Source organism: Aethalodelphis obliquidens, unplaced genomic scaffold (genome assembly GCF_003676395.1).
Source record: "Aethalodelphis obliquidens isolate GAN/ISIS:26980383/991018 unplaced genomic scaffold, ASM367639v1 scaffold56, whole genome shotgun sequence".
In the NCBI taxonomy this organism is placed as follows: Eukaryota; Metazoa; Chordata; class Mammalia; order Artiodactyla; family Delphinidae; genus Aethalodelphis; species Aethalodelphis obliquidens.
The window spans coordinates 3,306,846-3,330,305 of NW_020838000.1; the positions used below are offsets into that span (position 1 = coordinate 3,306,846).

At 42.2% G+C, this 23,460-nt stretch overlaps 1 protein-coding gene and 1 non-coding gene across 7 annotated transcripts in view; one reads left to right on the forward strand and one right to left on the reverse strand.

Annotated features, from left to right (window-relative positions):
* UBE2E2 (ubiquitin conjugating enzyme E2 E2) overlaps nucleotides 1-23,460 on the reverse strand; it is a 366,525-nt gene that overhangs the window by 169,531 nt on the left and 173,534 nt on the right. The window lies entirely within an intron of this gene.
* On the forward strand, nucleotides 22,497-22,569 carry TRNAG-CCC (transfer RNA glycine (anticodon CCC)). The gene has a single exon. It is a non-coding gene; the product is annotated as a tRNA-Gly (tRNA).

Sequence of the window (23,460 nt, forward strand, 5' to 3'; positions counted from 1 at the left end):
AGAAGTGTGCTTACCTTGCAAAGCTGTTGTGAGGATTATAAATAACGTGTATAAAGCATCCAGTAGAGAGGTGTGTAGGATGTTCTTAGCATAGGTAACAAAATTCAAAGTCTTTAGTTAACTGCATCTTCAAAAAATAAAAGGAGGAAAAACAAGAGGATTGCAAACTATGGAAAGGTTATCAAAACTTCAGTAAACATAAAAAAGAATTACACAGTGATACAGAATCTCAAGCGATGCAATCCCAATGTTGGTGTCTCAGAAACTGTAAACTGAGGAGCCTTGATCAGTGCGTCTAGCTGAGTGACGGGAAGACTGGCTGGTGGCGCCTGTTCTCCGAGGCAGCCCGCTGCTTGTCTGACTCACCCTCCAGGGACACGTTCAGGTCAGCATCTTTGAACAGCCTCCTGGGCATGGCCAGAGTGGACCTCCATCATATTAAACAAAACGATTCTCAGCAAACATACTCCCCCCACCCCCTTTCTGCCATTTTCTCGTCCTTTCCGGGGCACCATCATTCTTTGAGTGACATAGGCTCAACATCTCAAAGTGGGTTTTTATACCAAAGCCTGACAAAACTACCTTTGTCATATCTCGAGCAGCCACGTCAAAACCTTTTCATTTTGAAACTCCAACCTACAATTCCCCATAAAGATACCCAAGAGATTAATTCCCTAATAGACCTAACCTCACGGCTGTAAAGCCTCCAGAGACTCTATGATTTTGTGCAGCTTCTCTACGTGAGGTCTGGGGGCGACCTGACGCAGACCTCACCCAGACAGTTGCCAAGATGCACTGGCCAAATCCACGCCGACCCGGTAAAACGCTCTGGCAATGGGATCCAGCGTTTCACAAACTTCCCAATTGGTTCTTATGTACACAGAGGCTTGTGAGCTACTAACTGTAAAATAAATACATTTCGCCACCGCTAGGAGTAGTAGCCAACATATTCGACGCTCAACATGGCCTAGTTTGTACGGATGAGCTCGCTTAATCCCCGTGACAACCCTGCGAGGCGGGCATCACTGACACAGCGCTGGACACAGAAGGTGCAAGGCAGAGAAAGGGTAAGTGCCCCGCCCTGGGCCACACAGCCAGAAAGTGGTGCAAGTAGATTAAGTGCAGGCAGTCTGCATCTGGAGGCTTTGTCCTTCAGCACTGCAGAGACCACTTCTGTCTATCATTCAAGGGCCCTGACTCTCCAAACTTAACTCTTCTAGAATGAATTCCTACTACTATCCTGTATGCATGTGCTCCTTCATCTAGGCAGACGCTCACTGTTTTAGTGAGGTCGTCAGATCCTCTAAGTGAAGCCGAGATAAGGAAAGAGGGCATTCACTACGTTACTTATTGTACATCCAAGAAAGCAAACCCACGCGTGCAGAACACGAGGGCTCTGGCTCCATGGCTGCCTTCCTTCTTTGTGACGGCTTCATCTTCCATCTGGTAGCAAGGCAGTTCCAGGAGTTCCAATCCTCTTATCTAGACAGGACCACTTCCAAGCAGGGAGGGAGAGTATAACTGCCTGTGCTCGCCTCCACAGACATGAGGAAAACGTCTCCAGACTTCACCCAGCCCACTTCCCCTCACGTCTCACTGCTCAGGCCAATCCACACAAGGGAAATATGATGATCATGAGTGGCCTGGACAAATTACTGGGGTGGAACGGATGTCAGGGTCAACCGTTATGACCACTACACTCATTCTTCTACATTTGTACATACTGCCTTCCTGTCTAGAATATTCCCCCTTCTCCATTTCTTTCTTCCATGGTCTCCATTTGTCTAAACTTAGCCGTATTTTCCAAACCTCACTGTTCACCTCATGTCTACCCTCCCTCCCTCCCTCCAGCCCTCCATCCACCAGATACGTTTGGAGTACCGGGTATCGAGACTCTCTTGGAGCCCTGGAGCTATAACGGCAAGGTGGACAGACACAGTCCCTGCCCTCCTGGAACTCACGTTCTAGCACGGCAGCAGGCAAAAATCACAAAAGCAGACCAAGCGAGAGTTATTATAAAGGCAACAAACAGGGGGAGAGGGAGCTATTTTAGTTATGTGGTGGTAAAGAAAAGCCTCACATGACAGGGATGTTGAAGCCGAGACCTACAGGATAAGAAGGAGCTGAGCGCGAGGTGGGAGGGAATCAGAACGTGAAGGTCCCTAAGCCGGGAAAGACCTCCAATGGAACGAGGAGGCGAGCGGCAGCGTGAGGGCTGAAAGGCCAGGTCATGTAGGGTCTTCAGGGCACCGTAAGGAGCTTAGAGTTAGCTTTATTTCAAGCATTCTGGGTCTGGGACGTCCATGGAGAGAGAAAATCCCACCTACGTTTTATGAAGATTGCTTAGGTTCCTCTGTAGAGACTGGACGGGGCAAGAATGCCAGCACAAGAAGAGGATGCTATGAAGAGGAGACAAACTGGTGATGCATTTTGTAGGTACGATGGACAGGACCCCGGGGTGAATAGCACAGGGGGACGAGTGACAGGTAAAAACTGATTTCTAGAGGTCTGGCTTGAGTTACTGGGGGAATGGTGTGCCATTATAAGTTGGGAAGAGATGTGGCAGGGAGAGAATTGCAAATCAGTTTGGAGAGTAAAATCCATTGCTCCCTTTAACATGTAAAATCTGAGATGTCTGTAAAGCATCCAAGTGAAAATGTCAAGTAGACAGTGGTACAGGTGGGTGTGGAGCTCTGGGGAGAGAACGGAGTTGGACGTACATACACAATACATGTATATACATACTTGGAAGTCATGAGTGTGAGAGGTTATACATGACAATCGTGGTGTGCAGTGTGAATATGACATGCCTAGATGCAGTTCTGGGGGGCATCTATCCTGCCTGGTGTTCTCTCAACTTCCTGGATCTGTAGTTTGGTGTCTGCCATGAATTGGAGGAAATTCTCAGTCTTTATTGCCTCAAATATTTCTTTTGTTCTTTTTTCTCTTTCCTCTCCTTATTGGTATTTGCATTACATGAATTTATGAATATTCCTGTAGTGGTTCCACAGTTCTTGGATGTTCTGTTCTGGTTTTTTTGTTTGTTTGTTTTGGTTTTCTGGCTGCACCACGTGGCTTGCGGGATCTTACTTCCCTGACCAGGGATCAAACCTGCACCACCTGCGGGGGAAAAGCACAGAATCTTAACTACTGGAACGCCAGGGAAGTCCCCTCTTTTCTGTTTTTTTCAGTCTTTGTCCTCTTTGCTTTTCCTTTTCGGAAGTTTTACTGACATGTCCTCCAGCTCAGAGATTCTTTCCTCAGCCATGTCTAGTCTCCTATTAAGCACGCTAAAAGCATTCCTCATTTCTGTTACAGTGTTTCTGGTCTCTAGTACTCCTTTTTGATTCTTTCGTAGAATTTCCATCTCTCTGCTCATATGCCCATCTGTTCTTGAATCCTATCTATTCTAGCCATTGTAGCCCTTGGCATCTTAATCACAATCTGTTTTGAATTCCCAGTCTGGTAATTCCAACATCCCTGCCATATCGGAGTCTGGTTCTGTTACTGCCCTGTCTCTTCCACCTGTGTTTTTTGTCCTCTAGTATGCCTTGCGATTTTTTATTGACAGCTGGATGTGATGTGCTGGGTCAAGGCAACTGCTTCAAATAGGCCTTTGGTAATGCAGTGATAAGGTGCAGAAATAGGGGCAGCATTCTGTACTCCTATGATCAGGTCATTCTTTTAGTGAGCCTCTGCCTCTGAACTGTGAGCTTCAGTGTTTCTCAGTACCCACCCCCACCCCACCCCACTTAGGTGGGACAGCACGACTAGACTGGGCTGGAGTTGGGTACTTCCCTTCCCCAGGTCCATTAGGCTCTGATTAATCCCCAGTAGTTTAGGCTCCGATACATAGTTTCTCTTGAGGACAGCCTCTGTTATGAAGGACAGAATGCTCTGGAGTATTTCAACATGGCTCCTTTCCCCTCCCCCTGCCAGAAGCCTGAGGGATTCACTGTAAAACTACACAATTGTGCCGTCACTATGGCTGGGTCTCCTCGGGGTTTTGAACTCTCAGGCTTGTCCACTCTTCACCTCCAGCAGTTTGTCGATTACAGTTTAGGGTTTCTTACCCCTGTGCTGGTTTCCACAGATAGTTCTGCTTCAGTAAGCTGTGGTCCTCTGTATCTGCCTGCCTGTCTCTCCAATTCTGGGGCAAGGGTTTGCCTTGTGACACCACTTCTCTGACAGATCTGAAGAGAGTTGTTGATTTTTCAGTTTCTTCGGCTTTTTACTTGTTAGCACAGAGTGATGACTTGCAAGCCCCTTACGTGCTGGGCCAGAAACTGGGAGATCGCCTCATTTTTTAAATTACGCATTTCAGGGACAGATGGGATTTGAGAGACCATCTTCTTGAATCTTCTCTTTTTAAAGACAAGAAAGCACAGGCAGGGGAAAGTTAAACGGCTTGTCCAAGTACTTAAAGGCATCAGAACCTGGCTGGACTCCAGCATTCCTTACTTCCTACCTGCAACCAGAAAGCAGCTATGTTTTTTCAATAGTATTGTAGTCATGTTTAAAGATAAAAAGGTTAACTTATAGAGCCACATACTGAAATACGTACAAGGAAATGATGTGATGCCTGGGATCTGCTTTCAAATCTGAAGTGAGATGGGGGTGGATGGGTATAGTTTGGCCACGTGTTGGTCAATGTGATGGGAAAACAGACTTCATTATATTAATCTCCTACTTGGTATACGACTGGAATTTCCCATAGTCAAGTGGTAAAAACATTGGCAAAGCAGAAAAAGAATGAAACAAGTGTTGATTTTCACTTCATCATTCATACTGCTAAAAGAATTCATGCTATTATTATTACAGAAGGCTTGTAAGTAAACATGAACTGAAAGCTGATACCAACTTACTGGGCTTAGTACATCTACCAATCATAGAGCTAAATAAACTCTACCAATTGTAAATCAAATTGATTTATATAAAAACCACAGCCCTGGGCTTCCCTGGTGGCGCAGTGGTTGGGAATCCGCCTGCTGATGCAGGGGACACGGGTTCGTGCCCCGGTCCGGGAAGATCCCACATGCCGCGGAGCGGCTGGGCCTGTGAGCCATGGCTGCTGAGCCTGCGCGTCCAGAGCCTGTGCTCTGCAGTGGGAGAGGCCACAGCAGTGAGAGGCCCGCATACCGCAACAAAAAAAAATAAATAAAAAAAATTAAAAAAAATAAAAAAACCCCACAGCCCTACATCTCTGAACGTCTCTATCATTTTACCATCTCACAGCTGTCAGGGTACCTTAGCCCCAGCTGAGATCAAGCGGACGCAATACTTAACGACAAAGCTCTTATACAATAATAGTAACTCAATTTGCTTTTTCATTCTCAAATAAAATATTTTTCCTGCAGCAGAAGAACTTTCATTAATGGTACAATGTGCACAAGACTGTAAAAAGACTGCTCATTAATCCAAACAATAGGATTAAATTTTCTATATTTACCCTTAGAAACCAGAAGAAAAAGCCATCAAATTCAGTATTAATTAAAGCACACACGGGAAAAGCAAACGTATTCAAGTCCATTAGTATTTGCTCTCCATGCAGAAAGGCTACCCAATCCTCTATTAGAGGAGATCTGTCCATTGACTGCTTCTTTTGTGACTGATTGTAGATAAATGAATACAGTTAGGAAATCATTCGTACCTTAATATGATAACTGCAAGTCTTTGCTATCTTTTCATTAACACTGTACTATAAATTATGTAGTCTTTGCTTTACTTCTTAGACTTATCTGGTTGACTACAGAAAAGAAGCTCTTTAAAGATTTATGTCTTATTTAATTTGGTATATTCTGTAGAGCTTGGCACAGTAAATACTGAATTAAACAGAATTATCAAACAGTACTTATCTTTCCAAATGAGTCAGGGAAGAAAAGCTTGAAGAGAAACTCTTAAAATATCCACTCACTCTCAAAATTCTCAGTGGGAAGTGTTTCTTCCCACTATTCAAGAGGTCAAGCCCCAGACTCAAGAACTAAGCTGGGCAACTGAGCATCATGAGTTGAAGGAGGGCGTGGGATTCTATTTCCAGCATTCCAGAGCTAAGGCATGGTCCTTACGCATATAGATAGGCAGCCCCAGGACCTACGTACTTCCGATCTTAGGATTCAAGAAAGGATGTTGGGGACTTCCCTGGTGGTCCAGTGGCTGGGACTCCGCGCTCCCAATGCAGGGGGCCTGGGTTTGATCCCTGGTCAGGGAACTAGATCCCGCATGCCACAACTAGGAGTTCTCATGCCACAACTAAAGACCGCGCATGTGGGACTTCCCTGGCAGTCCAGTGGTTGAGACTTTGCCTTCTCAATGCATGGGGGTGGTGGGTTCAACCCCTGGTAGGGGAGCTAAGATCCCACATGTCTCATGGCCAAAAAACCAAAACATAAAACAGAAGCAATACTGTAACAAATGCAATAGAGACTTTAAGAAAAGTCCACATCAAAAAAATCTTAAAAAAAAAAAGGATGTGGGATTTACGCTCTATTCTCACTGATAATATTCGTTAGTATCCTCATAAAGACTTCATACATTTTGCCAAAGTGCAATGGCTCATATTCCAGTTTAAGATACATGTTTTAAAGTACCTGGTACCTCTTACAATAACTGTTTAGAAACGAAAAAACACACTGGTCATGCAAACGTTATACAGGTTATAGTGTTAGTTTGTTATCCAGTAATTAAAAGCAGTTACAAGTGAAAGAAGACCAAGAGCTCTTATCTAGGCTGCCATCCTGATAAGAGAGAAATAATTGTTAAGCATTAAAACAAGAGCTAAGACCAGAACTAGACATACACTCCTATATTAAATCTTCAGAAAAGATTATATAGACTGAGAAATGAAAAATGAACTAGCAGGGCTTTATTTTCGTATCCTTACTATTAAGATGAATAATGAAAATATAAGATAATTCCAGCTAAGAGTTGAAAATATAAGATAATTCCAGTTAAGAGTTTTTTTTAAAAAGTTACCTTTAGTTCACGTCACATTGCATGGCTGAGGTACTATACTCCCAAGACATCTGGCGCGTTAGGACTGGGGTAAACTGGCTTCAGTTAAAGCACTAGCTATGAACTGTTTTATATGTACTCAGGAGAATGAAACAGGCACAGCTTCAGAGATCCTAAAGCTTTCACTGAATGTTGTGATTCCTTAACCTAGAAGGGACCTTTTACACAAGAACTGCAAACTCTTCACCATATATTGTAAGTAGACAAGGAGAGAAAACCAAGTCTTTAAGAGCAACGGATTCTCTTGCCCAGCATTGGGAGGCCGTTCACTTGCAGGACAGCTCAACAGGGACCTAGAACTTGGTGACTCAAAAATCTCAGGATAGGAAGGAACTTGAAATGTCATCCTGTCTAAAGCCTTCACTGTTATCTTCCTGACAACTGATCGATCATCCACCACGGGCTCGAATGCCACACCTTCTAGAAACAGAATCTTTTCCAAGCAAACAGCCTATATAGTCAGCCCTCCGTATCCACGGGTTCTGCATCGTGGATTCAACCTACCACGGATCGAAAATCTTCAGAATAAAAAATTCCAGAAAGTTCCAAAGAGCAAAACTTGAATTTGCTGTGCCCAGCAACTATTTATGTAGCATTTTACTTACAACTATTTACATAGTACTTACATTGTATTAGGTATTATACGTAATCTAGAGATGATTTAAAGGATACAGGAGGATGTGCATAGATTATATGCAAATACTATGCCATTAATGTTTTGACTCACTGACCGACAAATCTGGTCTTTAGTCAACGCTGGTAAACAAATCTCCCATGATGCCACATTTCTCTCACTCTATAACTGCCATCATTTGGGAAAGCCAAATTTTGTGTATTTGCATTTATTCCTGTTACGTTTCACCTTTTGAATAAGCATAAGCCCATCCCCTAGGCCAGGTGATAACAGACGGCAATAGAATGGATCACTACCTAATTTCATAAGAGTTTGTGCCTACCACAAACGTGTATAAAATACCTTCTGTTGCATTTCTGCCTAAACGATCTGAGAATTATTCTTCAAGCGAACAGAGGAACACCCCACACAACAACCCTACAGATGCTTCAACACTACTAGTTCACACATGTTCAGGCAGACCATGCCCTTTGGAAGAGTTTTAACTTTCGGAAAAGTTCTCCCTAATGCTAAACTAAAATCTTGCTTCCTCAGTTGAAAGCAAAAGGAATAAGGATGCTACTTCTCGTACACGAGCCACATGACCACCTTTTTACCCATCTGAAAACAGTTCTCATCCTCTTCCTCAAGGTTACGCTGTTCCTGACTAGGCAATGCTTCGTCTGGAACATGTGTGGTTCTAATTACAAAGGCAGAAAAATATACATGTAAAGACCATTCCTGTCCTGGAAAGAAGGGGAGTCTGGGGAGAAGACTTCCTAGAAGAAGCAGGATTTAAACTAAATTTCAGATATCAACAGACATATCATGATTCAACACTTAGTGACTATTCTTGCCTCTTTACAAGTGGGTCTGGTGTAAATGGTGAAGAGAACTGTAAAGACCTGTCGTGGGAGTTAGAATGACGAACGTGACTTGTCCCCAGACTACAGGTGACAAGGAACGGTCACCGAGAGATGGCGTGGACTGGCTTCTTAGAACTGTCTATCTCCTCCATTACTCTCTAGCGCTTCCAATTACTTTAAGCTTCACTTCCAACACCACATAAAAGAGCCCTGTATGACCTTTATACCTACATCTTAATATGATGTGACTGACTATGGGACTGTCAGTTACAATTTTTTCTCCAAATCACATAATCATAAAACTTGACTGACAGAAAGACCTCTTTTATAAGCTTTCTAATCCAATTCCTTCATTTTATTCAAGAGGTGACTCAGTAAGCAGTTACAGAGTTCCTTCTGGGAAATCTAACCAGTTCATACCTTCACTAAGCATTTACTGGGCTCCTGTTATGTTCAATGCACCATGTGGGAGGCTACAGAGATTACAGTATGAATACTGATATTTACGTACTTTAAATGGAAACAATGTAAATATCTAAAAATAGAAAAATGGTTAAATAACATAATATATTCAAACAGTAGAATATGAAGTCATTAAAAATTATATATTTGAAGATTTTTTTAATGATATGGGGAACCTGCTCAGTGAAAAAAGCAAACTAGAGTTAATTTTATCTAATTTTTATAAAAATTACAGGCACAAACAGAATAAAAACCTGAAAAGATATCAACACGTTGATCATCATCATCTCTGGATGGTGAGATCACAGGTGGTTTTCATCATCTGCTTGCACCTTTATGTCCAAATTCTCTATAAGAGACTGATTTTCTTTTACCGTGAAAGGAAGGATTGTATTTAGAATGTCATTGGCATTCTTACTACAGAGTTATATCTCATTAGTAAGTATCAAATTAATGAGTGATTAAAAATATGTGTGAACAGTCGTATCTCAAGCAGTCAACAAGCTCACATTCAGTGGACAACTGAAACATAAATAATAATTTCTGTTAGAAAATCTTAAATTCTACAGTAGATGAGGGCCACTTGTTCTAATGTTTCATCATGGACTCCTTCCTTCAAGCATCTGTCACCTCCCAAATGCCTCCAAAGTATTTTGTTCATCAGAACCACTTTTTTTTTTTTTAGATTCCGTATATATGTGTTAGCGTACGGTATTTGTTTTTCTCTTTCTGACTATGAACCTAGGGGCAGGACAGGAGTAAAGATGCAGACATAGAGAACGGACTTGAGGACACGGGGAGGGGGAAGGGTAAGCTGGGATGAAGTGAGAGAGTGGCATGGACATATATACACTACTAAAGGTAAAACAGATAGCTAGTGGGAAGCAGCCGCATAGCACAGGGAGGTCAGCTCGGTGCTTTGTGACCACCTAGAGGGGTGGGATAGGGAGGGTGGGAGGGAGACGCAAGAGGGAGGGGATATGGGGATCTATGTATATGTATAGCTGATTCACTTTGTTATACAGCAGAAACTAACACACCATTGTAAGGCAATTATACTCCAATAAAGTATGGAGTATAAGGATGTTAAAATAAGAAGTCTTTTGTTTATTCGTTCTTGTGTCTACAAGCCGAGACTTAGCAGCCTACCAGCTGGCCTTTTATCGGCATCCATGCAAGTGTGACTGCTGGTTTTGAAACCGATTAGCTGAGGAGTGAGGCAGAGTCTTCAGGGTTCGGCAGCCCTGAGCAGGAGTGGGCAGAGGGCTAGGTGCCATGCAATCCAAATCGGCTGACCAGGCCTCCAGAGAAGATGACATCAGCGAAATCAATGACCCCTTCATTCACTTTGTAGCAAGTATGTATCCGGCTCCTTCTATCTGCCGGCACAAAGACCGCAATGTGAAGGAGAAGGCTCACGGTCTAGTTCAGGTCTCTCTCAAGACCCTGCAGAGCAGGTGAGTGGGAATACTCTCTGCAAAGCCCCTACAAGACGAAACACAAATCCTCAAGCAACACCTACAGCTGCTCCGGTGATTCTGAGAAGGCACCTCCCTGTGCTATTTCAAGTCCTAAGTGGCTTCCACTCCTGTCGTTGCCATGCTGGCTCTCAGGGGGATCTGGTAAGAGAAACCCATCACGGTACAGATAGAACAACGAAAAGAGCTCATTCTGGGGGTGAAGGAGTGGTAGCTCTTCTTTACATTTGCAGCATCTGCATAGCCAGAGACGGTACAGCTCAAGGGTTACGATGGGCACATTTGAAAAGTAACGTCTGTGAAAGACAAAATCAGGAAGACTAGAACAGGTGCTAAGGTCTTTAATCTAACATCCTTACCGTCAAGGGAGTTTTAACCGTATTAAAGTATCATTTGCAAAGTAACAGCATGACTTAAATACTGCTAAATCTGGCACTGAGGCTCATTACCTCTGTAATCATCACATCGCATCACATCTCCTTCTACTGTTGTTCTGAAGATTCAGGGAGTCTGTCTACGTGCTAACATGAAAGATCTATCATAACAGTGATTTTTAACACCTCCAGAAAACATTCAGTGGTTGACAGAATGCCTAGCATAAAACCTGCTTTTCAACAAACAACACTTTTTTCTTTTTCAGTTAGTATCTTGGCTGCCAGCTCCGCATAAGAGTAACAGAACTTTGGAAATATGGGAAAGGCTTAGATGTTTCAGTTACTAAGATAACCCTCAAGAAGCCAGTAAATTCTATTCTGTTACAAATCTAGGATTGACTAAAGTTATGGTTGTACCTCATCTGTAATTTACTTTAAAATACTAACTGCTGATTTCAAACATTTTTATCTGTGTCTGTGACAGCGGGATATACATCTTATATCACTACCCAATGATATATACATATATAACAGAAAGAAAAGGTTCACAAAATAATACTTACTACAAGCAATGTACATCTATCCCATCCCGTTCCAAAGTACACTAAAGCACAAGATGTTGGTCCCACCGATTTTTCACAAACCACTAACTGATCATCGTTGAGACTTGAAAAAATATCAGTATAGATCATATGATGTATCTCTACATATGCAAGTTAACATGCAAGGGGCCTAGTCAAGAATGACCACTCTGAGAGTGGTTAGTTAGCTTGGCCAAAGACTCTCTTCAAGATTTTCACTCCAGAGGCAGATGGATGCCATGTGTTTACCTGCACCTCCAATGGAGGCTGCATCTGTGAGCACCAAAGAGGTCAGCAATAGATTTTATTGGGGAAATAAACAGCGTTCGGAATAAGTGACGGGCCAGAAGTAGCATCCAGGCTCCTCCACCTCTGCGTGAATGGAGTGGGTTCTCGGGCAAGTCCCGTAGTCTAATTCCTTTTGAGTTGCATGCAAGGTCATGACCGCCTTCAGGCCTTGTTCCTGCACCGAACACCCTTCCCAAATTAGTAGAAGATTCTGATGCCTAATCAAACTAGAAAGTTAGCTAATCCTACCATCAGAATATTTTCTTGCCTTAGTGCTTGTCCGAGCATGTTTAAAAGGACAAAGCAGGGAATTTACTTGCCTATGAAAAAGGGTTCTATGATCTTTTTTGTGTCTGCGTGATAACAAAGGTTTGTACGTGTGGCAAAATTTGGTCTGAGATCTCCGTTCACCTGAAGCAATTACCAAAAGAACCTGAAAAAATATGAATAATCAAATTGGCTTGGATGGGTTTGCAACAGAAAGGTCCATATAATTCTCATATAATACACAAATCTGTATTATTTCATCAAACATTTAACTTCTTTGTGACATGTTTTAAATTATAGAAAAAGATCTTTATCAAATAATTTCGTAGGTCCCAAAATTATCTCAGTTTCACTTTAGTGAATGATTTTACTATATTCTAATACAATTTTAAATAAATTCCGTTTTTCAAACCACAGAGGTCAGATGCTGTAGTAAACTAAAAATTGGCATAGCAAAGACAAAAAAAGAGAATGGAAGGAAATATCCTATTAAGAGTCAGGAAAAGCTTTATTCTGTGAAGGAAAAAAGAAAACCTAATCTCAATGGGAAATGTAATAAGTCTGAGTCCTAAATAGCTTCCAATTTGTCAAGTCAGAGTTTAATACTTGTTTTACAACATGAAACAGATGCATCCTTTATAACATTAAAATGTGGACTATTAAAATGAGATATTACTTTGAAAATCAGTTTTATCTTCTCGTGGAATTAAACAATGTATATTCCACTTTATCTGTTGCTTATTACTCTCTTGTTTTCAACACCACCCCTCCTTGTTTTGGATTAAAAGACCCTCTTTATTCAAAGGAACCTAAACACCATAATGGAGCTCCTAGCAGCTTAAATCTGTTTGGCAGAAAACATTTCATGCGTTGTGGTATTCCTAAAGCATCCAGGGAGCCCTAGCATTCTCTGAGGCTAGGTCTTACGTACATGAGCATTTTTTAAAGTTAAACACACAACCATATGCAATACTAGTGCTATTAAAATAATTTTCTAGTAGTACTACGTATAGATGTTAGGGAGAAAGAATAGAAACTATAAAAAATAAATTCAGCAGTATTGCTGAAAGTGTGGTTTTCAGACTCACACTAAATTAGATTCTCTGGGGTTGAGGCAATTTACATATTTAACAAGACTTTTGAGAAGTTACTGAGTTACTACAGTTTGAGAACCACTATACTAGAAGTCTGTGTGGAAAACACACACGAATTCAAAATATTTGAGTTTTACACTATTCCACACAATTACTTCCCCAGAAATGTCTGTTATTTTGGTGTATTTCCTTCTGAAAGTTTTCCTTTGCTTAAGTAACTACAGCTATGTAGTTCCGTCCTTTTACTTAACATAAGCAAGTCTTTCCATATTTATATATACACATAAATATGTATAATATATATCAATCAACATTTTAATGGCTGCCTATTCATTCTGTTCAATAGATATACCACACTTACCTCATTAAGCTCTCACTGCTAGAAATTTAGGGTACTATTACACAAAATGCTACATGAGGAGCCCTGGACAAATACCTCGGAGCACCTGTCCAGTTACTGCCTTTGTAATTTCACAGTCACAGGACACACACTGCTAAACTGCCAGCTGGAAGGACTGTGCCAATTTACAGCGTCACCAGCAGCACACAGTGCTGCCTGTATCCCCACATCCTTCACAAGCCGAGGTACATCTTTTTAATCTCTGCCAATCTGACCGACCAAATATGGATATTTGGGTTTTCTGGTTCTGCTTAGTAGTCACTATGGTTAATTTAAAATAGTTCAGGTTTAAAACATAAATGAAACCAAATTTATGATATAACAGCAGCAGAGGTTAATTATTTTCCTTCCAAGACTAAACGCCAAATTCCTGTAGGACTATTAAAAAAAAATATATCAAATAACCATAACTTGTAAGAACAGGTACCTTTAGATCAGCTTTAACCATAACATAATGAGGTGATGATTGAATTCACCTGTTAATTTGGGACGTATACCTGGATGCAGCTTTTTTTTTTTTTTAAGGCTAATATACTATTTCTTGAGCTACTGACACTGACTCATTGAACGCCTATCTTTTGCCAAACATGATAAAAGGAAATCCCCACTATGAAACTGAACTTGGAAAATACGTGATAACATATAGCTAATAGCCTTTAGAAGCTGAGGACAATGCTGTACTTGAGGACCTTCCTTGACAGTCAATATACTGATCCCCTGGCCCTGAGCCAGTCTATCGGCACCATTTTTCAAACAGCATTTGCTCACTTCATGTCTGTGTGTCACATTTTGGTAATTCTCATGATATTCCAAACTTTCTCATTATTATTTTATTTGTTATAGTGATCTGTAATCGGTGGGAGGTGAGGAAGCTGCATGAGGAAAGTCTGAGGCTAGCAGAGGTTGGTTCATGAGGTTGAAGGAAAGAAGCCGTCTCCGTAACAAAGACGTGCAAAGTGAAGCAGCATATGTTGATGGAGACGCTGTAGCAAGTCATCCAGAAGATCTACCTAAAGATAATTCATGAAGGTGGTTACACTAAGCAACAGATATTTCAATGTAGATGAGACAGCCTTACATTTAAACAAAATGCCACCTAGGATTTTCATAGCTAGAGAGGAGATGTCAGTGCCTGGCTTCAAAGCTTCAAAGGACAGGCTGATCCCCTTGTTAGGGGCTAAAGCAGCTGGTAACTTTAAGTGGAAGCCGACGCTCATTTACCATTCTAGAACCCTTAAGAATGATGCTAAATCTACTCTGCCTGTGCTCTAGAAATGGAACAACAAAGCCTGGATGACAGCACATATATCTGTTCACAACATGGTTTCCTGAATATTTTAAGCCCACTGTTGAGACACTGCTCAGAAAAAAAGATTCCTTTCAAAATACAACTCATTGGCAATGCACCTGGTCACCCAAGAGCTCTGATGGAGATGTACAAGACTCCTGTTGTGGGACTTCCCTGGTGGTGCAGTGGTTAAGAATCTGCCTGCCAATGCAGGGGACACAGGTTCGAGCCCTGGTCCAGGAAGATCCCACATGCCGCAGAGCAACTAAGCCCGTGCGCCACAACTACTGAGCCTGCGCTCTAGAGCCCGTGAGCCACAACTACTGGGCCCACGTGCCACAACTACTGAAGCCCACGTGCCTAGAGTCCGTGGAATGCAACAAGAGAAGCCACCGCAATGAGAAGCCCACGCATCGCAACGAAGAGTAGCCCCCGCTCGCTGCAACTAGAGAAAGCCCGTGCACAGCAACGAAGACCCAATGCAGCCAAAATAAATAAACAAACAAACAAACAAATAAATAAATAGACTCATGCTGTGTTCATGCCTGCTAATACAAATTCCATTCTGGAGCCCATGGATCAAGGAGTAGTTGTGACTTTCAAGTTTTATTATTAAAGAAATACATTTCATAAGGCTATAGCTGCCATAGACAGTGATTCCTCTGATGCATCTGGGCAAAGTCAACTGAAACCTTCTGGAAAGGATTCACCATTCTAGATGCCATTAAGAACATTCGTGATTTATGGGAAGAGGTCAAAATATCAACATTCAGAGGAGCTTGGAAGCAGCTGATTCTAACCCTCATGGATGACTTGAAGGGGTTCAAGACTTCAGTGGAGGTAGTAACTGTAGATGTGGTGGAAACAGCAAGAGAACTAGAATTAGAAGTGGAGGCTGAAGATGTGACTGAATTGCTGCAATCTCACGAGAAAACCTGAATGTATAAGGAGCTGCTGCTTCTTATGGGTGAGCAGTGAAAGCGGTTTCTTGAGATGGAGTCTACTCTGGGTGAAGATGCTGTGAAGGCTGTTGAAATGACAAAGGATCTAGAGTATAACATAAACTTAGTTGATAAGGCAGCGGCAGGGTTAGAGAGGGCTGACTCCAATTTTGAAAGAAGTTCTAATGTGGGTAAAATACTGTCAAACAGCACTGCACGCTGCAGAGACGTCGTTCATAAAGGGAAGCGTCAGTTGATGCAGCAAACCTCACTGCTGTCTTATTTTAAGTAATTGTCACGGCCCTCCAGCCCTCAGCAACCATGACCCTCATCAGTCAGCAGCCATCAACGCCAAGGCGAGACCCTCCAGCAGCAAAGAAGATGACGACTCACTGAAGGCTCAGATGATGGTTAGCGTTTTTTTAGCAATAAAAAACTTTACGGCACTTTAAAATTAGGCATGTACATTGTTTTTAAAGATGTAACACTACTGCATACCTAGCAGACTCCAGTACAGTGTAAACATAACTTTTATACACACTGGGAAACAAAAAAAATTCACGCGTCTCACTTGATTGTGATGTTGGCTTTACTGAGGTGGTCTGGAACCCAACCCGAATTACCTCCGAGGTGTGTCTGTATAGTGCGTGAAGGGCTACAGAGCAATACACAAGCAAGCACTTCCTAGTGCTAGGCACAGGATCCGTGGGAACACAGAGAAGCTAAGGGAGGTTTACTTCAAGAAATGTCTAAGCTAAAACCTAAAGAATGAGTAGGTGGGGGCGGGGGAAGGATGCTTCAGACAGAGGTAACTGAATCTCTTTCACCAAAAGGTGAAGAAGGAGCGTTAGAAGTTGAGGGAAATAAAGTCGTTTAGACTCTTTGGGAGGCAGGGCAAGGGGAGGTACCAAACGATTAAGGCTGGACCGATCTTAACAACTACAGTTGGAACTTGAAATTTAATACTTCCAATCTCTTTCCTGAGGGTGTATAGTTAAAACATCATTAGGAAAAGTTACAATCAAAGGGATATTAGCCATACTACTGCAGAAATCAATACGATATGAATTTCTTATTAATGGCTTGAAACACTTATCATTTGTTTCTATTACAAAGCTAAAGGGAAATTTTTGCCTAATGTTAACCACATGATGAGCTGAAGTTTAAATTATCTTTTCAATAAGCATCTTGATTCCCTGTCTACGATGCAATACTTTCTCTAGTTTGTCAGTTTCTCCTTAAAATTTCCATCAAATTGCCAAGAGCCAATGTGATAAAAAGCAATGATACTCACGTTTCAGCTGCATCAGAATTACCTGGAAGGCTTGTTAAAACACAGGTTTCTGAGCTCCCAGGCCAGAGTTTCTGATTCTGTAAGTATGGGGAGGGGTTGGAGGTTGTATATTTCTAACAAGTTCCCAGGTGATGCTGATGCTGGGGTCCTGAACCGCATCTTGAGATCACTGCATCACATTGTAAGCGTACCTGAGTAAAGGTACGAGGGAGAAAGAATTGTCTCTGGACTCTTACCTATGGTAGAAACAGTCAGGTGTCCAAATTTAACTTAGTTGAACTGCATTTTCCAAACATCTTGAGGAACTGACATTCCAATCTTCCTGTCTGAATTTACTGTTCAACCAGTAGGAATTCTACTAATAGTCTACCTCTAATTTCGCACAGAGCGGTTCAATACTTGAAGCTTGTCAATAACATCTAGCAAGAACCATCAGCTAAGAGCATTGTGCCTTTGAAAGCTCTCTGAAACCACTTTAGTCTGGCTGCTGCTACTACTACTAAGTGAAATTATATCCTTCCAAAATGATCTAGTGTACAAATAAGGTCCTTTATAAGTCAAAGGATTTTTAACATGAACAACAATCTTTTCTTTAAAAACACAGCAAATAAATTTTAAGATAGTGAAAATGGAGATTATAAACAACTGCAATGCATTTTATTAAGAAAGCCCAACATTTACATTAAGTTAACTTAATACATTAAGTTATTCTATTGAATTAAATATGTGATTATAATCATTGGTAATTCTGCATCATCTCTGGGGGGGCTTGACACTTCGGTGAACACAAGTTAGCTACATATGAGGTTCATACTGTCATCTAAACGTGCTGTTGGCACAATTTTATGATCAATATACACACAGACAAGCAACCGTGATTTCACTTTCGTTCCAATTAGAATTATTAATCTTAATAATGCATAGTTAGCAATGATGCATTAAAGATTTTCATAAACTGCTGAAAACAAAATTATGCATATAATTATAACAACAACATTAGTTCACTGACTCCTTGGAAGGCTGCATGCACTGCACTAAGTACTTCATTTTCACACTCTTTACCTCAGTCTTCTGGTGCAAGGAAATGTAACCCAGAGAACTTAAGTAACTTGCCAAAAATGATAGAACTGTTAAATAGACAGCTGGGACATTTCTGGCATTCTTTTGAGACACTATTATAGAAGAAACTACTGGAGTACTTCTAAGTTGTAATACTGAAGTATTTAATTGAATTTAGCATATACAAATTTGACCTCAATCCCTTTTTCCTCCTGACTCTTCACAGGACGCCCTCAATAACCAACAGACATGCAGGTGAAGCCCAGAATTAACCTCAACCTCCAAGGGAGAAAGCAGGAGTGGAGCTTCACTCTCCTCCTCAAGAAACGAAAGAGCAGGGCTAGAAGGGAAGGCTTGCCTCGCCCCCAGGAGACACGGATGGAGACCAGCAGGTTACGTGCATTTAGAACAGAAGCTGCTGGACCCCATCCTCCCAACCTCAGGGGATGCTCTGGGCCATGATGACCTTAACTGCCACATGTAGTTTAGAAGCTGAGATGGCTTCTTCCAGGGCTTCAGCTGCAGGAGACAGTTTGCCGCCTGATTCCTGGATTTCCCTGGACTAGAGCAGACACAGTTTGCCCTGAGTTTCTGCTCTGTGACGTGATATATCTGCACTTGATCCTTCAGAGCATGTTATTCTACAATGATCATTCTCTTTCATTTGTTCACCAAACTTTGTAAAACTTAGAAACTGTATGCCAGTTCCAGGGGGGGAAGAGGGGTGAGAAAGAGAAAAAAAAGGGAAAACAGAAGGAAGGAATGGTCTGTGTTCATTCTATGTTTTTCCTTAAGAACTGTCATTCCTTCTCTGTCACAGCTCACCCATTTGCTACCAAAGCAGCCTATAGATACCTCTAGCACTGACATTACATTAAGTACAATTGCTTGTTGCTTGTTTGCACCCCACACTAGACCTAAATGCCTTGGGAGCAGGGGACCTGTGATCTGTTCTCTTATGCTATCTACACATACCTCCACTTGGTGCGCTGGACGGGATTCATATTAACTACACACTTCAGTTCTCCCATCGTTTAAGTAGATATAATACATATTCTAACTTCACAGGGCTATTGTAAGGGTAAAATTAGTAAGAAAGAAAAACTGAAAGTACTATACACTGCATAATTAATAGTATTCCTCAACCTTGATCTCCATAAGAAACTGGAGGGCTTATTAAAGCATTCATAACACAGACGCCTCACTCCTTTGTGTGTGTGCTAAACAACGGAGTTCACGGCCAGTTAGTTCCCACCCTGTATTTACTCTCTTGACATCTGTTTCTGGAAATCTGTGTCAAGTATGTGAGCAACAAAAAATAAAAGGAAAGATCAAGAAATCATATCCTAAAGGTTAAAGCTGTTGTTTAAACACTATCGAGAGAAAATAAAAACAGAAAATTTTAACCAAACTAAACATTCTGTACAAAGTAAAATCATCTCTCACTTAACACAAGTTCCCATTACGTCAGAAGACTGATCTCCACTTTTTAACTCTGCGATTAATAATTTTATAATAAAACCAAGAAGAAATAAAACCGTAACTCTGAATCTAACACTGGAAACCAGCCCTTCTGCTTATCGCTGATTATGGCCCCTCTATTGAGTTAACTTGTCTCCCTGAGAAAGAGATGTTCAAGTTCTAAGCCCTGGAACTTGTGAATGTGATCTTATTTTAAAATAGGGTCTTTGTAGATGTAATTAAGTTAAGATCAGGTAATTAGAGTGGGCCCTGAATCCCATGAGTGGTATCTTTATAAGAGAAAGGGGAGGGAGACTTGGGTACAGAGACAGAGGAGACACGCGCCGGCAAGAAGGCCACGTGACGATGGAAGCAGAGATCGGAGTGATGCATGCAGCTACAAAGCCAAGGAGGGCCACGGAACTCCAAGGACTGCTGGGGGCCTCCAGAGGCTAGGAAGAGGCAGGAAAGGATTCTTCTCCGGACCTTTCAGAGGAAGCACGGCCCTGCTGACACCTTGATTTCAGACTTCTAGCCTCTGAGACCGTGAGAGAGTAAATTCCTTTTGTTTTTAAGCCACTGAATTTGTGGTGATTTGTTACAGCCGCCCTAAGAAATTAAGAGGAACATGTATCAGTTATAGCAGAAAGAGTTCAAAATAAATAGTTTTACGGCATCCATTTTTCCCAGTTGCCTTACAAAGTTAGAGGGAAAGTATTTGGAAGACAAGATTTCACTAGAAGGAGTGACAACATACAAATGACCCCTGAACAACACAGGGGTTAGGGATGATGACCCGCTGCACAGTCAGAAATCCATGTATAACTTCCAGCTGGCCCTCCACATACACGGTTCCACATCTACAGATTCAGTCAAGAGCAGATCACACAGTACTGCAGTATTTACTATCGAAAAAAAATCCGCGTTTAAGTGGACGCTGTGCTGTTCATGGGTGACCTGTATTGTCTTTTCACCTCCTCCCCATGTAAGAGCATGTTCATCAGGGAGCAGCCATAAGGCTACTTCTAGAAAATGCTACCCAAGGGTTCTTCTATTCTATGTACATCTTACTAATACTTGATTGTTTTGTACACACATTGATCTTGGTTTGGCATTCTGTCACAGCCACAGAAACCTCTCATTCTGTGATCCAATACTTGTTTTCTAACAGTCAGCCTGTGTAACTCTCCCTTCGGTGCTTTCCTGCATTACTGATGTTGCGTTGAATATTTAAAGGTGCAGTAGACACGTGGTACCCTGCCCCTTTCACAGTCATCTAGCTACACTCATCTGCTTTGGGTACTGTGGCTACCCAGATCTAATAATTTCCTGCAAAAGTAGAAACGAAGCACTGCCCCGTATACAGCAGCCTGTTCTCTGAGTCATGCAAAAACCAGTACTGATTTCTGATAGCATAATTTATAATCCCTGAGGGAAATCCATCATGGGCTAGGATAACCCTATGCATTTGTTCATGCTTGATATTACATCTAAGTAAAGCAAAACCACAAAAACTGACAAGCATAGTCCAAGTAACAAGTGTATTCCTGAAGGAAAAGAAAATGAAACAAAAGTATTGGCAAAACTTGGGGAGTTTCTGTGAACTGTGACTCTTAGATATAGGTCGTGAGGCCCAGCTGGGTTCTGCTTCGGTGAGCAGCTTTCACTGTCATCAAAACTCTGCTCCCAATTTCCAACTCTGGTGTTAAACTGGGAAAAGTTCATTTCTAATTCAGGTTCTGTATATCTTACCATAAAGACTTAGGACCTGCAAGAGGCCAACAGAGTGATACACTTCGACAGAGCTAATGCCTTACCCAGGGCTAGCACACTTACCAGCTTTAAACTCACATCTATCCCGGCTGGGAGAGAATGCTGCAGGACCAAAGGAGCAGCATGTGTATTATTTAAAGATTTAGATGTCCAGTGTGACCCAGATGGAATGATTTTTCAAATAAATTATATCTATTTTTTGACAAATAAGGTATCTAACCCAAATCAATACTAAATGGCCTTCTCTTTCTCTTTTTTTTTTTTTTTGCGGTACGCAGGCCTCTCACTGTTGCAGCCTCTCCCACTGCGGAGCACAGGCTCCGGACCCGCAGGCTCAGCGGCCATGGCTCACGGGCCCAGCTGCTCCGCGGCACGTGGGATCTTCCCGGACCGGGGCACGAACCCGTGTCCCCTGCATCGGCAGGCGGACTCTCCACCACTGCGCCACCAGGGAAGCCCTAAATGGCCTTCTCTTGAAAACATTTTATTAGTACAAAGAAAGAGAAAAGCTGTATTTCTTTACAGACACTGGAGGAGACTGATAACTCGATCTTGAGGCCACAAATGTATCTCCTATGTAGCTTTAGATAACCCTTTCCCAAAAGTGTGTGGACAGCATTTATTTATAGTCGTTTCCTAAGCGGCTCTGCCTCACTAAATACGGAATTGTAAGCAGAATTAGCTCAGTGTTATGTTACAAAGACACCATCATGCTGTGCTGGTGTATTTTAATAGATTCTTTCTCAAGGTTCGACTGTACAAAGAGTGCTTCCACTTACGCAAGGCCTCAGGATCAGGTGAGACCTTATCTATACATTCTCTACCCAGGCTCAAAATCTCCCAGCCAGGGACTCCTCCAAAACTTTAATAAAAGATATCACTTGATCTCCTCACCAGACCAAACCAAACCAAACTACAAATACACAAACATACAAACAGCTGTATTAATTTCTAAAGGTTCCCATACCCACCCAGGGTTCTATAAACTTCACATTAAAAATTGCTGGGGGGCTTCCCTGGTGGTGCAGTGGTTGAGAGTCCGCCTGCCGATGCAGGGGACACGGGTTCGTGCCCCAGTCCGGGAGGATCCCACATGCCGCGGAGCAGCTGGGCCCGTGAGCCATGGCCGCTGAGCCTGCACGTCTGGAGCCCGTGCTCCGCAACGGGAGAGGCCACAACAGTGAGAGGCCCACGTACCGCAAAAAAAAACCCAAAAAAAACCACACACAAAAAAATTGCTGGGACTTCCCTGATGGTCCAGTGGTTAAGACTCTGCATTCCCAAGGCAGGGGGCCCAGGTTCGATCCCTGGTCAGGGAACTAGATCCCGCATGCATAAGAGAAGGAAGGAAGGAAGGGAGGGAGGGAGGGAGGGAGGAAGGAAGGAAGGAAGGAAGGAAGGAAGAAAGGAAAAAAGGAAGGATGGAAGGAAGGAAGGAAGGAAGGGCGGATGAAAGAAAGAACGAACGAAAGAAAGAATTGCTGAAGCAAGATTATAAAATCAGAAATCTTTGGAAAACAGAAATGTTTACATTTCTGTACTATTGGTAATTCTTTCCTGGGGTTGGGTGGGGGGAGAGAAGAGAGGCATAGGCAAAAGACTTGAATGTTTTCGGTTTTCCGTGGGATGTATAATGAAACTTAGGAGTGTAATCAAACGCCGACTGGCATTTTCTTCAAAATACTCCACACACAAAAAAACCCCAAACCATAAAAAGTGGGAGAAGTGCAGGAGAGAGAGATGAAATAGTCCAGCAAATGTTGATGGTAGCGGAAGCTGCTAGGCACCTGGGGTTTCACTCCCTACTTTTGTGTATATGTTTGGACATTTTCACAATTACAAGTTTAAAATTTTACAAAAAGAACCCTCCAGCTAATCAAGACATCAAAATGTTAAGACATAATTTGACATCTGTGGACACTGAGATCCTAGCTATGGTCACAGAACCAAAGAACAGACATGTAGACAACTAGGGCTGATTCCATGATGCCAAGTTGTCTCAGATCTCACCTGGGGCTTTAAACTTCCTTCCCAAACAAGAAGAGAAGAAACAGGACAGGTTAGTTTTGGATACAGGCTCCAGGAGGGAGGGAGAGAAGGAGGCTATGAAGGGGCTTGACATCCACTTGCATAGTGGCAAGTCCTCTTTTCTGGGCCGTTCTGAAAGTCAGGGCTCTCGTGAGAAAAAGAAAGAATATGCCATCCTGACG